The following is a 14551-nucleotide window of genomic DNA, read 5'->3' as shown; positions in this document are numbered from 1 at the left end:
ACAGTCAGATTTGATTCCAAGGACACGTACACCTTGATTGACTTTTCTCTGACCTGGGCAAGCTGGAACCATTGCCTCAGGCCAAACCTGTTTGGTCAGTCCCTCTCCCAATGGCCGAATCAGATAGCATCAAGGCACACCATGCCATAAAACCCTAATTATCGCTCACACACCCTGCCTAATCTTGCTCACACCTGCACCTGCTCTTTTCTTCTTCTTACTTTACGAGGGGGAGGTGTCCGTTTTTATTGGGGGTCCACACTTATCTGATGTAAAATACTAGGCCTTGCCGGGTAATTTATTATGGGTTGGATGACATGAAATATGAGGTTTCATCATGACACTGTTTTTTCCTTTGTAGTGAAAACATGTGAATGACCAACCAAAATGTCAAGAATGTTTGCCTGAAGCTTAAAAAACTGTATATAAGGAAACCTGACTTTGCATTGAAACACAGTCTCCTGAGAACATACAAACCGTGCTGTTGTATTTCTAGGACGCTTGTTACTTGGCTGCAGCCAATAAATTCGATCTTTGACTTCACCTAGAAGACTCTGAGTTTCTGTGGTCTGAATCAGGAAAGTACCCGAGGTCTTTGGGTGTACCCTGACACCGCTGGGTTACCGGATCAGTACCGGTTCTGAAAAACCCAGTACCTCAGTTGGCGCCCAACGTGGGGCGATACCAGCGGTACCGGTCCAAGCCTGAGGTCCGTGGGGAGCTTCGTGTGAAAATTCTGGAGGAAGGCTGCCACTTCATCGACCCCTGCATGTCGACGTGGTCCGAAAGTCTTTGCTGCGAGGTTCCCCGCTTCCCGACGGCTACGAAGGACTGCTGCCCTGGCTATCGCCCTGATTTGGACCCTTGATGTTTGGTAGAGCGAACCGATAAGACGAGTCTTCTGGTGACGTCATCGATATTTTCAGTTAAGTATAAGTGGAGCGTCTCCCAGTCCTTAGTTGGACACTTGGTTTGGTCCTTAGTTGGACATTTGGTTTGGTATCCCTTCGGGATCACTTTGATTTGGAACTTGCAAGTACCAAAGCCGAAGGACTCGTGTATTCACGAGACTATCGTAAACGATAATCCTTTGAAGTTTGAAGCTAGACTAGTGAGCGAAGATGCCTGGTCTTAGCAGACTTGGAAATTTGTTTTGTCTTGGTTGTAAAAGGGACTCCCGGTTGGAGGACTCATGTCCGGTTCCTCCGATTGGAACTCCAACCTATGAACTATATGTGAAGCACGGAGTAGGCCCCATCACGTTTAATAAAGTATGGGTCCACTATTCTTGGAAATAATTGAGAAAAGATTTCATTTTTTCTTGTGAATATGACTTACAACTAGGATCTGCAAACGGTTCTGTAAGTAAATTGCGACGGCGCTATTTATGAAAAATGGCTAAAGCGCGCTGTATTGTGTGTACTGAGTGTTTTCTGTTTATATCGGAAATGAGCTCAATGTGTGTTTGTGGGTCTTCTTGATGTTTACAGTTTGTTAAGTAAAATGTTAGTTAATTAATATTAAGTAGAAACTTAGAAAAAATCCAGAAATGAACCATGTGATGTGCTAACATAGCTATATGTTGCTCTTTAATTTATAGAATGAGCAATTGTGCACATATACAAAACTGCCGTTAAATGCTTAATAAATTAGAAAACACATTCAATAGATATAAATAGGGCCCCAAAAAAAAACGAAATTATCTATTTTTGCAAAAAAAAATAAAAAAATACATTTACAGCATTTTTCTTAGATGCATTGTATTAGATGTTCACAGGCAAACTTTTCAGCTGCAGTATATTTGATAGGAATGTTCAATTCAGCCAGCACTTTCCCAGTTACACATGGGTGGAATTTTGCATAACCTTCCTTTTAAATGAAAGTGGCACAAAAATGTGACGCATTTCAAGTTAGGCTGATGCGCTTAGGCTTGTGAGTTAATGTATCCCAAATAATAGGCAAGGGATGCAGCTTGCTTTTATATGTGGAATTATCACAAAAAAAAGAATAATTGGGTTTTTTTTTTTTTTTTTAAAGACAATTATTAATTATGGAAAAATTATTTAAAAAATAAGTGCCTTTCAAAATCGTTTTTTAATATTTATAAAGCTTAATACCTATACTATGACCTCCTAACATTAAAATTTAATTTAAGTTATGTTGCACCGCTAAAATGACATTTGTATGAGCAATTTTCCCTTGGCGCAGGAGCAAACAAGCTCATTTCTATAAAGTATAAGTTAATATTTTCAATGGCTGACTCATGGATTGTGTAATAGACATTCTGTTAATGCAAAATTGTAGGATATTGATTTTTTAATGCCTAAAATATCAAAGTCGATTTTGGGCAAAAGCACTGTTTAAATTGCATCTTTCATTCAGAGTACTTTTTAAAGTGTCTCAGGCTTCAGTAAATGCATACATTTAGGTTTGATATATATTTGCAGGTTGTGCCTTCTTATGATTCAATGAGTCAATGTGCCAGTACAAAGGCTTGTTTTAATATCAAGGTTGAAGGTTCTAACTTCAGCTGGGCCTACTGAGACGTTCATTCATTCGAGGTTGATGAAATATGTACCATTGCATGGGATTGCAACAAGCATTTATTCTAACAACTGGTATGTGTGTTATTAAGGTTTGTGAAATATTCACAGTAAATGTAGTTTAATAATTTGGAAATAGAGATAATTTTTTTTTTAGCACCTAAAAAGGATTTTTTTTTTTTTTTAAATAGAGTGAATTATTGCAGGTTAGAAGCAAAATAGGAAGGCCTATTGTCTTTGACAGATTCAGAGTGGCAGAAGCTAGGAGAGCTACAGAGGCTGGCTCAAGTCACGCTGCTGAGATGCTATCTTTAGTTTTCCCATAAACAATGGAGGAGGCTGTCATGTTGACACTTGTGACGTTTTAAATTAGGGCCTTGTCTCTGTGAAATGCAGAATGACCCTACAGGCCTCTAAAAGTGGGATTTCTGGTTTCTCCAGAAGAACATCAATACAATTAAATAACTTAATTCCAAAGGGAAAATATAAAAAAAAGGGGTTTCTTCAAAAGTCCCAACATCATGTTAAATGCTCTGCAGAACTGATACATTTGTGTCTTCGCTCTAAAAAAAAAAAATGATGCCTGCTAGTTGCTTTTATTTGACAGAAAACGAAGTGTTGCATTAAGTCTTAGACAGAAAATAAGATGCAGCCCTTTTCTAAAATTTTGAAGGCTACATGCCTTAATGAGAACGATTTGCCAATTAAGACTTATTTTTCACAGTGGAAATTGTAGGTGCCAAATTAATATGGAGTGTCAGTGTAACAATTTTTACTTTTAGAAAGGTAAAACTAAGGTGGCTTGATGTTGCGAAGTAACTGACAAGAGGGTAACAGTTAAGTAATGGAAATTTATTTTCATGTATTTGGTCCTATCATGAATTGTTCTTGCTGGTCCTGTATGTTAGAAGAGAAACAGTAAAGTTATATTTGACAGCAGATTTCCATTGCCTGGTGATCTACTGTCAAAAGGAGGGTAAGGATTTTAAACCTGACAAATTAAACAGGCCCAAATATTGGGTTTTGGGCTGCAGGTTTTACAGTGCATAAAGTACATGACATGGTGTAGTGTGTCACCGCTTATTCACACATGCTATTGTTTTGTCTATGCTTTTTGTGCTTGATACACAGCAAGTATATCTGATGGCTTGACGTTTTGTGCGTTTTTATTATTTTGTATTTGTTTTTTGCATGTTTGTTGCTGCTTTTGATACTATTACAAGCTCCCCTGTGTTGTGAGTGGATGGTCATGACGATGCCCATCGCTACGCAACAGTTGGTTGAACTTGTTCTGGTTACTAAATTCCACAGATAATGATATTTCATGCTGTGAACATAAAAGACAACACTTCACCAGTGCATGTCTATTTGGCTATAATGGTATTGAAGGAAAATAAAAAGAGATATACAGGATCAAAGTGTGTCACCTGCAGTTAGTCACGTTACTGCCCCTTCCCTTAAAGGAACAGGCAGCCCTACATTTATGTAGCCTTGATTGGACCTAAGGATGAAATTATAGATCTGTGACTCAAGGTGGCCTAATTTCTATATTACATTAGTTAATGATGTTCTGTTTCCTAAGTAGCATATGGCTTTCGTTCCTTAAAAGAAAACCAGGTTTTCATTTTTTCCTGAAGAAGGAACTGAAACATTAGCTAGGAGTACCGTATATGGTGTAGTCGCCAACGGTAGAGTTAAAATTTGTGTAACTTTGGCCTTTGTGTATCACCCGTACTCTCGGTGTTGTGTCACATGCCTGACTATCACCCAAATCATTTTTTTTGTTCTTCCTATAGATTTTTTCTTTTGTTACTTCCCCTGACCAATGTTGCATCATGCTTAGTTATTGAGATTTTAGCTATGTCCTAGTCCCATTTCTCTTTTTCGAATTCCTTTCACCAGTCAGCCCTTTTATTATTATTGATGTATTGTTCAGGTTCACATTTCCAGACTGCAGTGATGTACCAGGGACCCCCATGTTATGTATAATTCCCTTTGGTATGACCAGACTGGTTTTCAAGAATTTGCCTTAGACCTGCTTCAATGTTTTCCAGCCTGACTGTCAGGGTAGCGATAGACTGGTTAAGTGACTCAATATTATAGTAAGACAAGTTTTCCATTTCAATAGGAGATATCTTATGTTTACCTTTTTGAACATGACAAATTTTCAATGTCTATTTTAATTTGGTTTTCGGTTCCCTTCTGTTCCTGCTACTTTAATTTTTGGTGGGATCAGATGTGTCCTAATCATGCAAATATCAGGACCCTCTAGTTCTTGTCTTTTTGTTTGCACATTTGACTATTAGCCTGTGTATTGCATAGTGCACCTGATGCACAGTTTTTAAAGGAAGGTTTCTACATGTCCCTGATAATCGGTATCATGTGATTTCTCTATTGAGATGTTCTAAGGTAAGGAGGAACACCTAGACTTAATCATTGAGGAAAATATGTGTTTACCCCATTAGACAATGCCACTGTGTGAGGAAATCCATTCAGATAGAATTCTCATGTAGCTATAGATGGCAGAGAATAATGGAGAGAACCCAATTAAAGATGCTAGAGACCCTGTTTGCCCTTCTGCCTTTGTCTTTGTATTTTATGCCCATGGTGTATGGCTACTCCTTTGAAGATTGCAGACCACCTGCTTGCAGTCCCCTTGTTAAAAACCATGAACTGTTTCTTTTACTAAATTGAAGGAAACTAACAACTGTGGCACATTTCCTACGTCACTAGATTCTGCGGGTATCAAGTCATAATAACCTGCAGGACATTGATTTAAGCCTAATTCCCATCAGTGACAGCTACAGATGAAAGACGGACGTCTTGGCCCTACAGTCTCAGCACCCAGAAAGTAGCAAAGCTGGACAGCGATCGCCAGCGCATGGTATCGTACTTGCTCCATCAGACGGCGTTGGACATCGCAGAGCCAAAGTTTCAGTGTAAAGGAGCTAAAGAGAAGGATTCCTGTTGTTGATGGCAGAGCTGTTTTGAGGTTTCATTTCTCTACCTGTCATGTGCTGGTAACCTCTGACAGTGTGCAATCCCTTGAGCCCCTTGGCCTGAGTTTTGGCCACACACCCCCTTTTCTTTGCTCCAACGGAAGAAGGGCAGTGCACCGGAGATTTCAAGTTTGGAAAAAGGCACTATATTGTGGTGCCCATGAAAGAGCAGCTTGAGCGTCCTCTGACACTAAATAATGAGTGTTGGAGTCTGAAAGTGCTGCTGAGCTTGAGCTATTTCCCAATTAATGGTGCTTGGGTCTGCACGAGATGATTTGTGCCCTTGATCAATGAAGAGCACATTGTTTGTAGTGTCTGCCACAGAGGAGAGACACTGGTGCATTGCTTTAAGACATTGAGACTTTCGAGTGAGCTGTGGGTGTTTGTCAGGAGGGCACTCCAACTAAGCAGTACTTTTCTCACGAAGAGGCCTGAATTGAGAGGCCCATGCGAAAGAAAACAACAAAAGAAAATTTGATGGACAATAGAAGCCTGCCAGAGAGGCTTTTTGAACGGACTCTGGGCATAGTTGGTTTCACAAGAGGTTTCCGTGTGATTGTATAGACTAGGTGTTAGGAGACTGATTGTTTTGCTGGCATTGTTTTAAAGTACTATTCTGTTTAGTAAAAGCAGAATAAAGTCCATTTTCTGTGGAAAGAGTACCCCCTTTTCACCTTAGAGCATTGATGAGAGTCACCACTGTTCCACCTGAACATACAAAAATTACTGAAATGCAGAGGAGCCCTAAAAATGTTACTAGATCATTTTAGGATTTGCTTTTTGGTTAGGGTTGTGAAAAATTATTATTTCATTTGTAATAGTGGTCACTACTTTCTCCCGTTGTCTATATGTTCTTAATAACGTGTTTTCTAGTGTCTTTTAAACATGACGTTGTCATTTATGGGTGGGATTGTTTTTCTCTACTCAATTGACTTCTGCACCCACTTCCCAACCTATGTCTTTTCCCACTATTGTTTCTTTGCACTCTTTTCACCCTTTTCCTGAACATGAGCAGGTTAGAAGATCAGAATTCGTAAGCAATTCTTTTGTACAGCTTCTGCATCAACACTAGTTAGTAGTGAACATCACTAATTGTTGGGTGTGTGATCTTATGCCACCTACTGCAGATAGAGGTATTCCTTATTTTGTCCTGCCATATGTGGCCTTTTGTGCTACTTCATGTTCGAGGAGACCTGTCCAGAGAGAGTTACCAAGTACTAGAATTTTGCTCCAGCAACATCTCCATGGCCTTATAAACATAGACCTGGACTCAGATTAGCATGAGAATAGGTTTATTGCCTATGTAAGGGCAAAAGGAGGGTTTGTGGTTCTAAAAATTCTGGACCCATGTAATTTACTTTGCCACAGCAGTACGATTTTAGTATCAAAAGACCGATAATGACTAGTACACTAGTGCAGATCCTCTGGCTTGCGGATGACAAAGACCATAATGTTTTATTGATTAACTATTATAATAACATTTTTGATGCTACCCGGGTCAAAGTAGTAACAGACTTAGCCGGCGCTGTCGAAAATCTATGTCTGGAACAGTATGTTGTATTTGACTTCATCTGGGTAGGGGACTTCAATACTACTTTGTGCGATTTGTCTACACAAAGGGTTTGTGGGGTTACTAACAGTGCCGGCTGGGATGTTCCGCATTTTGGACATAATAGTTATGGGGAAGCACTGCATAAGTTCATGGGCTGTTATGACCTGGAAATAGTGGAGTGCTGTAAAGATGTTAAAGGTTTACCCATTCCCACTTTTAAAAATTGGCACACCAGTTCGGTTATTGACCATGTGATCACATCTTCTAATATTAGTTCTTACTGTGATCCGCCAAGAATTGAAGTAACTACCCTAAGTGACCACAACCGTATTATTTTGGACACTACCCTTTGGGCCGGTAGTTCGGTGGATGTGGGAATTATTATTTCTAATATAGAACCACATAGGACTAACGGTGTAAGGCTAAGATGGATTGGTGAAAGAGCCGATGATTTATCTAGCTCCATAATTAATGAGAGCCTGATGGACATTGCTTCTATTTTAGAAAATAGTTCTGACTCTGAGAGGGTTTTATATTGTTTTAATCAAATTAATAAAGCTATTGATGCCAAGTTTATTAGTCGCAATAGTAGGCAAAGTAGGAACGGACCGAGATGGTTTAATCACCTTTGCACCTCCGCACTAACTGGCCTCAAGCAGGCTTTAGCAGCGAGGCCCAGGGACAAAAAACTGGTAAATAAATTAAGAATGGAATATAAATGTGCGCTCAAACAAAGGAAGGGCGAACTGCAGCAACAGGCTTGGGATTCCCTCAACCAAGCTGCTGAATTATCAAATTGTACATTATTTTGGGCCACGGTCAACTCGCCTTTTTTAAGGGATGAAAAAATACCACAGTTGACTTCTAATGTTTCTAGTGAGGGGTGGATTGCACATTTCTCCAGCATTTTTTATTCTGATAAAGACAATGATCCTATTCCCAATAAGTGGCCTACTCTGCCTTTGGATATATCCGTTAGTGAGGTCAAATATGGTATATGGGCTAGCAAAGGAGGGAAAGCTCAGGGCCCGGACGGGGTACCTATAGACGTTTATAAAGCTGCGCCAGATGTCTGGGGCCCCCTTTTAACCACTGTTTTTAACGTTGCCGTGTGTACCGAGGCCCCTGTAACTTGGGGTGAATCAATCATTGTGCCAATTCATAAAAAGGGAAGTAGATCTGATGCTAAGAATTACTGCCCGATCTCTCTCCTTGACTCTTCAGTCAAGGTTATGAGTAGAGTGATGTTAGTAAGACTAGAGGAATGGGCTGAGCAGGATAGCATACTGGCTGACAGCCAGTATGGTTTTAGGAAGGGACGAGGTACGCTCGACCAGTGCATCAATCTTGATCTACTGATCGGGAAGTATACTGAAGCAAAACCCGGTTCCCTGTATCTTTGTTTTGCTGACCTGAGCAGCGCATTCGATATGGTAGATCATTCCATTTTATGGCCAACTTTGTTAAATTTGGGAGCCCCAGAAGGCATAATCTTTTTCCTCGCTAGGTTATACGAGAAATTGAAAACCAACGTACGTTTTGGAACCAGAGGAGAATGTACTCCAAAAATCTGTGTTACACGTGGAATTAGACAGGGTTGTGTTTTGGCACCTCTTTTATTTATTTTATTTATTAATGGAATTGATGATATTTTAAAAAAGGTTAATGCTGATGCTCCTCAGATCAATGGTGTTCCGGTGCCGGTGTTATTATATGCCAACGATGCTGTTTTACTTTCTCGAACACCTGTCGGATTACAACGACTAATGGATAGCTTTTCCTCTTTTATTAAAGATAGAAAACTAGTAATTAGTAAGGGAAAAACGTATACCATGACCTGCGGAGCTAAAGCCAAAACGTTAAACGCCTTTTTTATAAACAGCGAAAAGGTGCAACAGGTGGATAAATTTTGTTACCTAGGTATTACTTTCTCTAACGACAGGAAATGGAACAATGAATTTAATAACATCCGGAATAAAATGGCAAAAAATGCTTATGGTATTTATAGATTTGCTGCAAAAGTTGGGGATCGTCGAACCAGGGATATGCTCAAGATTTACCAAGCTAGGTGTGTGACTATTGCTCTGTATGGGGCATATAGCTGTACCTACAACTTGCAGTTGGAGGAAAATATGTTTTTTAAAAAGCTTCTGTTTTTGCCCATCTCTGCCTCAACTGAATTAAGCCATCGCGAATTAGCCATTAATTATTTAACTGATTTGATATCACTTAAACCATTGATGATTTGGCGGTCTTTTTGGCTTGGCGATGAGAAGCTATTTAACAGAACTATTGTTGAGGATTGCCTACGTTTGGATAAATATCGAGATATTCCCTGGGTTAAATATGTTGTTGTCTGTTTTTCAGACATTTTTAATTTAAATATTTTAAATAATCCTAGTGCAGCAACCACGATCTCCAAATCAGAAATGAAAAGTATATTTCTAACTTATGCAGAAAGGAAACGAGCAATTATAGCCGGATCATTGTCCTCCGTCATTTTTTATAATAGATACAACCTAATGGAGGGTTTTCCGTTTTACCTAACTATGGTGACTAGGAATTCACATACATTTGTGCTAACTAGACTAAGATTTGGGATGGCACATTGTTTAGTAGCCCATCCAAACATTAAGAAACACCCGATTGGGCCATGTAGGTGCGATAATGTATCTACACAGAGCACTGTGCACTTTCTGCTGTTCTGTAAACTGTATACATGTTTTCGTATAGTACTCTTGAAACCTCTGTTTGTTAAATACGGAACACGTACAGTTAAACATGCCATGGCTTTAGTTTTTAATCTGCAATCGGCAGATATTTGTTTTTATACCGCCACCTTTTTAAATCAGTGCATCAATTCCAGGAAAAGTATGAGTTTTTAACGTATTTTATTATTCATTCTATATATTTATGAATGACCATATGTATTACCCAATGAGCCATCAACTATAATTAATAACTGTAAGTTTTAATTGCAATGTCTTTGTAAATATGTATTGTTGTCTTTTTTTTTTCTTTTCTTCTCTTCTTTGTTTATGCTTTTATGGTCATTTATATGTGCCGAATAAAGCTTTATGAATTGAATTGAATTGAATTGAATTGAATTGACTAGTACACTAAGCATGAGCATTTTCGCTCAATTCCAGCAGTGTTTTCACCTCGAAATCGCCATTTTCGTCCTACACTCGTGGCTCCCATTTTATACACGGCAGCCATTTTTAAAAGTTGCCCTCACATAGGCTTATAATACAGTCAGATTTGATTCCAAGGACACGTACACCTTGATTGACTTTTCTCTGACCTGGGAAAGCTGGAACCATTGCCTCAGGCCAAACCTGTTTGGTCAGTCCCTCTCCCAATGGCCGAATCAGATAGCATCAAGGCACACCATGCCATAAAACCCTTATTATCGCTCACACACCCTGCCTAATCTTGCTCACACCTGCACCTGCTCTTTTCTTCTTCTTACTTTACGAGGGGGAGGTGCCCGTTTTTATTGGGGGTCCACACTTATCTGATGTAAAATACTAGGCCTTGCCGGGTAATTTATTATGGGTTGGATGACATGAAATATGAGGTTTCATCATGACACTGTTTTTTCCTTTGTAGTGAAAACATGTGAATGACCAACCAAAATGTCAAGAATGTTTGCCTGAAGCTTAAAAAACTGTATATAAGGAAACCTGACTTTGCATTGAAACACAGTCTCCTGAGAACATACAAACCGTGCTGTTGTACTTCTAGGACGCTTGTTACTTGGCTGCAGCCAATAAATTCGATCTTTGACTTCACCTAGAAGACTCTGAGTTTCTGTGGTCTGAATCAGGAAAGTACCCGAGGTCTTTGGGTGTACCCTGACACCGCTGGGTTACCGGATCAGTACCGGTTCTGAAAAACCCAGTACCTCAACACAAAGCACAGTGCTGTCCCGCACCGCTGCCCAGGTCCACTGACACCAATCAATCAATAATTCAGGGATTTGTAAAGCGCACTATTCACCAGTGAGGGTCTCAAGGCACTGAGGAGGGGACGGGGAAAAGGTGGGTGGGACGGGTGCTGCTACTGCCTGAACAGCCAGGTCTTGAGAAGTTTCCGGAAGGTAAGGAAGTCTTTGGTCTGGCGCAGGTGGGTGGGAAGAGTGTTCCACGTTTTGGCATCGAGGTGCGAGAATGATCTACAGCCGGTTGTAGTTCTGCGGAAACATGGGACGGTTGCGAAAGCGAGGTCGGCGGAGCAGAGATGCCGGGTCGGGTGTAGAAGGAGAGTCATCTGTTGAGGTATTCTCATCCGGTGTTGTGCTTTGGGAGCGTGGGTGAGGAGTTTTAAGGTGATTATCTTGTTGACTGGGAGCCAATACAGGTTTTCCAGGTGGTCTGTGATGTGGCAGAGGCGGGGGATGTCCAGGATGAGGCGTGCAGAGGAGTTCTGGATGCGTTGCAGACTCTTCTGGAGTTTGGCCATGGTTCCTGCATAGACGGCATTGCCGTAGTCCAGTTTTCTGCTTACGAGGGCTTGGGTGACTGTTCTTCTGGTTTCGGTGGGTATCCATTTGTAGATCTTTCGGAGCATGAGGAGGGTGTTGAAACAGGAGGAGAAGATGGTGTTGACTTGCTGGGTTATGGATAGTGAGGGGTCCAGGATGAATCCTAGGTTGCGTGTGTGGTCAGTGAGAGTCGGAGCAGTTCCGAGAGAGGCAGGCCACCAGGAGTCATCCCATGCAGAGGGGGTGGAGCCAAAGATGAGGACTTCTGTCTTGTTGGAATTGAGTTTGAGGCAGCTGCTCTTCATCCATTCAGCGTTGGCCTTCATTCCTTCATGAAGGTAGGTCTTGGCGGAGTCCTTCGTGAGGGAAAGGATCAGCTGGGTATCGTCGGCGTATGAAATGATGTTGAGGTTGTGGTATCGGGCAATGTCAGTGAGTGGTGCCATGTAGACATTGAGGACGGTCGGGCTGAGGGACGCACCCTGGGGTATGCCGCAGATGATTTTGATGGCCTCCGAGCAGAATGGGGGGAGGTGAACTCTCTGGGTTCTGCTGGTGAGAAATGAGGTGACCCAGCCCAGGGCTCTGCCGTGGATTCCAGCATTGCTGAGGCGTAATCCTAGGGTGTGGTGGCAGTCAGTGTCGAACGTGGCTGAGAGGTCCAGGAGGATGAGGACCACAGTTTCACCACTGTCCAGCATGGTTCTGATGTCATCAGTTGCGGCACTGAGGACAGTTTCAATGCTGTGGTTGCTGTGGAATCCAGATTGGGAAGGGTCCAGGGTGCGGTTCTCATGTAGGAAGCGGGTTAGTTGTCTGTTGAAGGCCTTCTCAATGACTTTCGCCGGGAAGGGGAGCAGGGAGATAGGCTGGAAGTTCTTGAGGTCCTTTGGGTCACCCTTGGGTTTTTTGAGGAAGGCATTGATCTCAGCGGGTTTCCAGCTGACCGGGAAGGTGGTGGACTCAAAGGAGCTGTTGATGATCTTCTGTAGTTGGGGTGCGATGACGGAGCTTGCTTTGTTTAGGATGTAGTGAGGGCAGGGGTCAGATGGAGAGCCGGAATGGATGGTGTTCATGGTTTCGAAGGTGTCGTTGACGGGGGTCCAGGAGAGCAGGAGGTTGGTCGGAGGTGAATCTCTGGTGTTCGTGGTTGCCGGGGGGTCTGGGTGCTGAAGCTGTTGTGGATGTCTGCAATCTTGCTGTGGAAATAGGATGCTAGGGAGTCGCAGAGGTCTTGGGGTGGCAGGAGTTCCTTCACGACATTGAAGAGCCCCTTGTGGCTGTGTGTGTTGTTGTTGATTTGGTCTTTGAAGGCGGTACTTTTGGCAGCTCAGATGAGTTGGCGGTGTCTGCAGATGGAGTTTTTCAAGGCTGTGTGGCTGTCCAGAGTCTGATATTGGTCCCACTTTCTTTCGAGTCTTCAGCAGCTTTGCTTAGATTCGTGGAGGTCAGCTGTAAACCAGAAGGCCTTTCTGTCAGTTCATCTATTGGAGGAATTATTGATTGGGGCAAGAGTATTGGCACAGGTGTTGTCCCATTTCCTGAAGTTGCGGATAGCTGCATCAGTGTCAGTGGTGTTGAGGGGTGGGTTCTGTGAGAGGGTCACGATAAGTTGGTCTTCGTTGACCTTGTTCCAACTGCGGTGGGGGAACCATTGTGGTTGGTGGTGTGTTGTGGGTTTCTTGAAGAAGAAGTGGATGCAGTGGTGGTCTGTCCAGTGGATTTTGGTGGTGTGGCTGAAAGAGACGTGATTGCTGGTGGAGAAAATAGGGTTGAGTGTGTGTCCTGTGGAGTGGGTTGGTGTCGTGACGAGCTCTTTGAGGCCGAGGTTGGAGAGCTTGTTGAGCAGGGTTGCAGTGTTGTTGTCGTTGGTGTTCTCGAGGTGGAAGTTTAAGTCTCCGTGGAGTATGTAGTTGGTGGATGAGAGAGCGTGCATGCTGATGATGTCGGCAATGGAGTCACTGAACTGCTGTCGTGTGCCGGGGACCTGTAGATGAGGGTCCCTTGGAAGGTGATGTTTGGGTCAGTGTGGATTTGGAAGTGCAGGAGTTCAGCGGTGCTGAGGGTGTCTTCAGTGTAAGTCGTGATCCTGAGGGTGTTCTTGTGGATGATGGCAATGCCTCCTCCTGGTTTGTTGGAGCGGTCCCTGCAGGTGATCTTGTAGCCGTCCGGGATGGCTATGGCGACGTCAGGTGCTGAGGAGGGGTTCATCCAGCTCTCGTCAGGAAGGCAACATCTGGGGAGGCTGAGTCGAGTAAATTCCACAGCTCTACTGCGTGCTTGTGGACGGAGTGGATGTTGAGGAGGATACCTCTGTGATGGTTGCATCCTGCCTTGGTGGGTGGGTCATTGGCGTGGAGGTTGGTGAAGGTGCAGTTCTGGCAGGAGAAGGGTCTGTGGGTGGTCTGTGGGGAGGCTTGAAGGCGGGCAGGAGAGCGGCCTATGTTGAAGGCGCAGAGGGTCGCGGTGTCATAGTGAAGACATGCATGGCGGCGGTGGGGGGACGGGAGCCAGGGGTTCTGGCGCTGGGCGTGGTCCAGGTGTTAATGAGCGCAGATGGGCTTGTCTTCGCTGATGCGCCAGCGGCACATCCACTACACAGCCACGCAGTGGCTGCCATTAACTAGGGAGGTAGGGGGAGGAGAGGACAGCTGGAAGGTGGGAGGGTGATGAAAAATGGTGCGAAAAAGGGGGTGGAGCCTAAAAAGTGGCGGGCTGCAGGGACAACAGCGGCAGGGTAGAGAGAAGAGGGGAGAGCGAAAGTGTGAGAGAGAGAGAGCGGAGTGAGAGAGAAACTAGGAAAAGGAGCACTAAGGGACAGCAGTGGAACAGATAGCAAAGCAGAGCAGAAAAAAGGAGGAGAGAGACAGAAGGTAGCCTAGTAGGAGAGCAGAGCTCTCCCACTAGGCACCAGGGATAAGGCGCAGGCAGAAGCCTGCAGGTGGAGTAGGGCCTCGAACTCCTGATAGGG

The sequence above is a fragment of the Pleurodeles waltl genome, chromosome 12 (assembly GCF_031143425.1).
Source record: "Pleurodeles waltl isolate 20211129_DDA chromosome 12, aPleWal1.hap1.20221129, whole genome shotgun sequence".
Lineage (NCBI taxonomy): Eukaryota > Metazoa > Chordata > Amphibia > Caudata > Salamandridae > Pleurodeles > Pleurodeles waltl.
The sequence above is the reverse complement of the archived record's forward strand: the minus strand, read 5'-3'. Positions refer to the sequence as shown.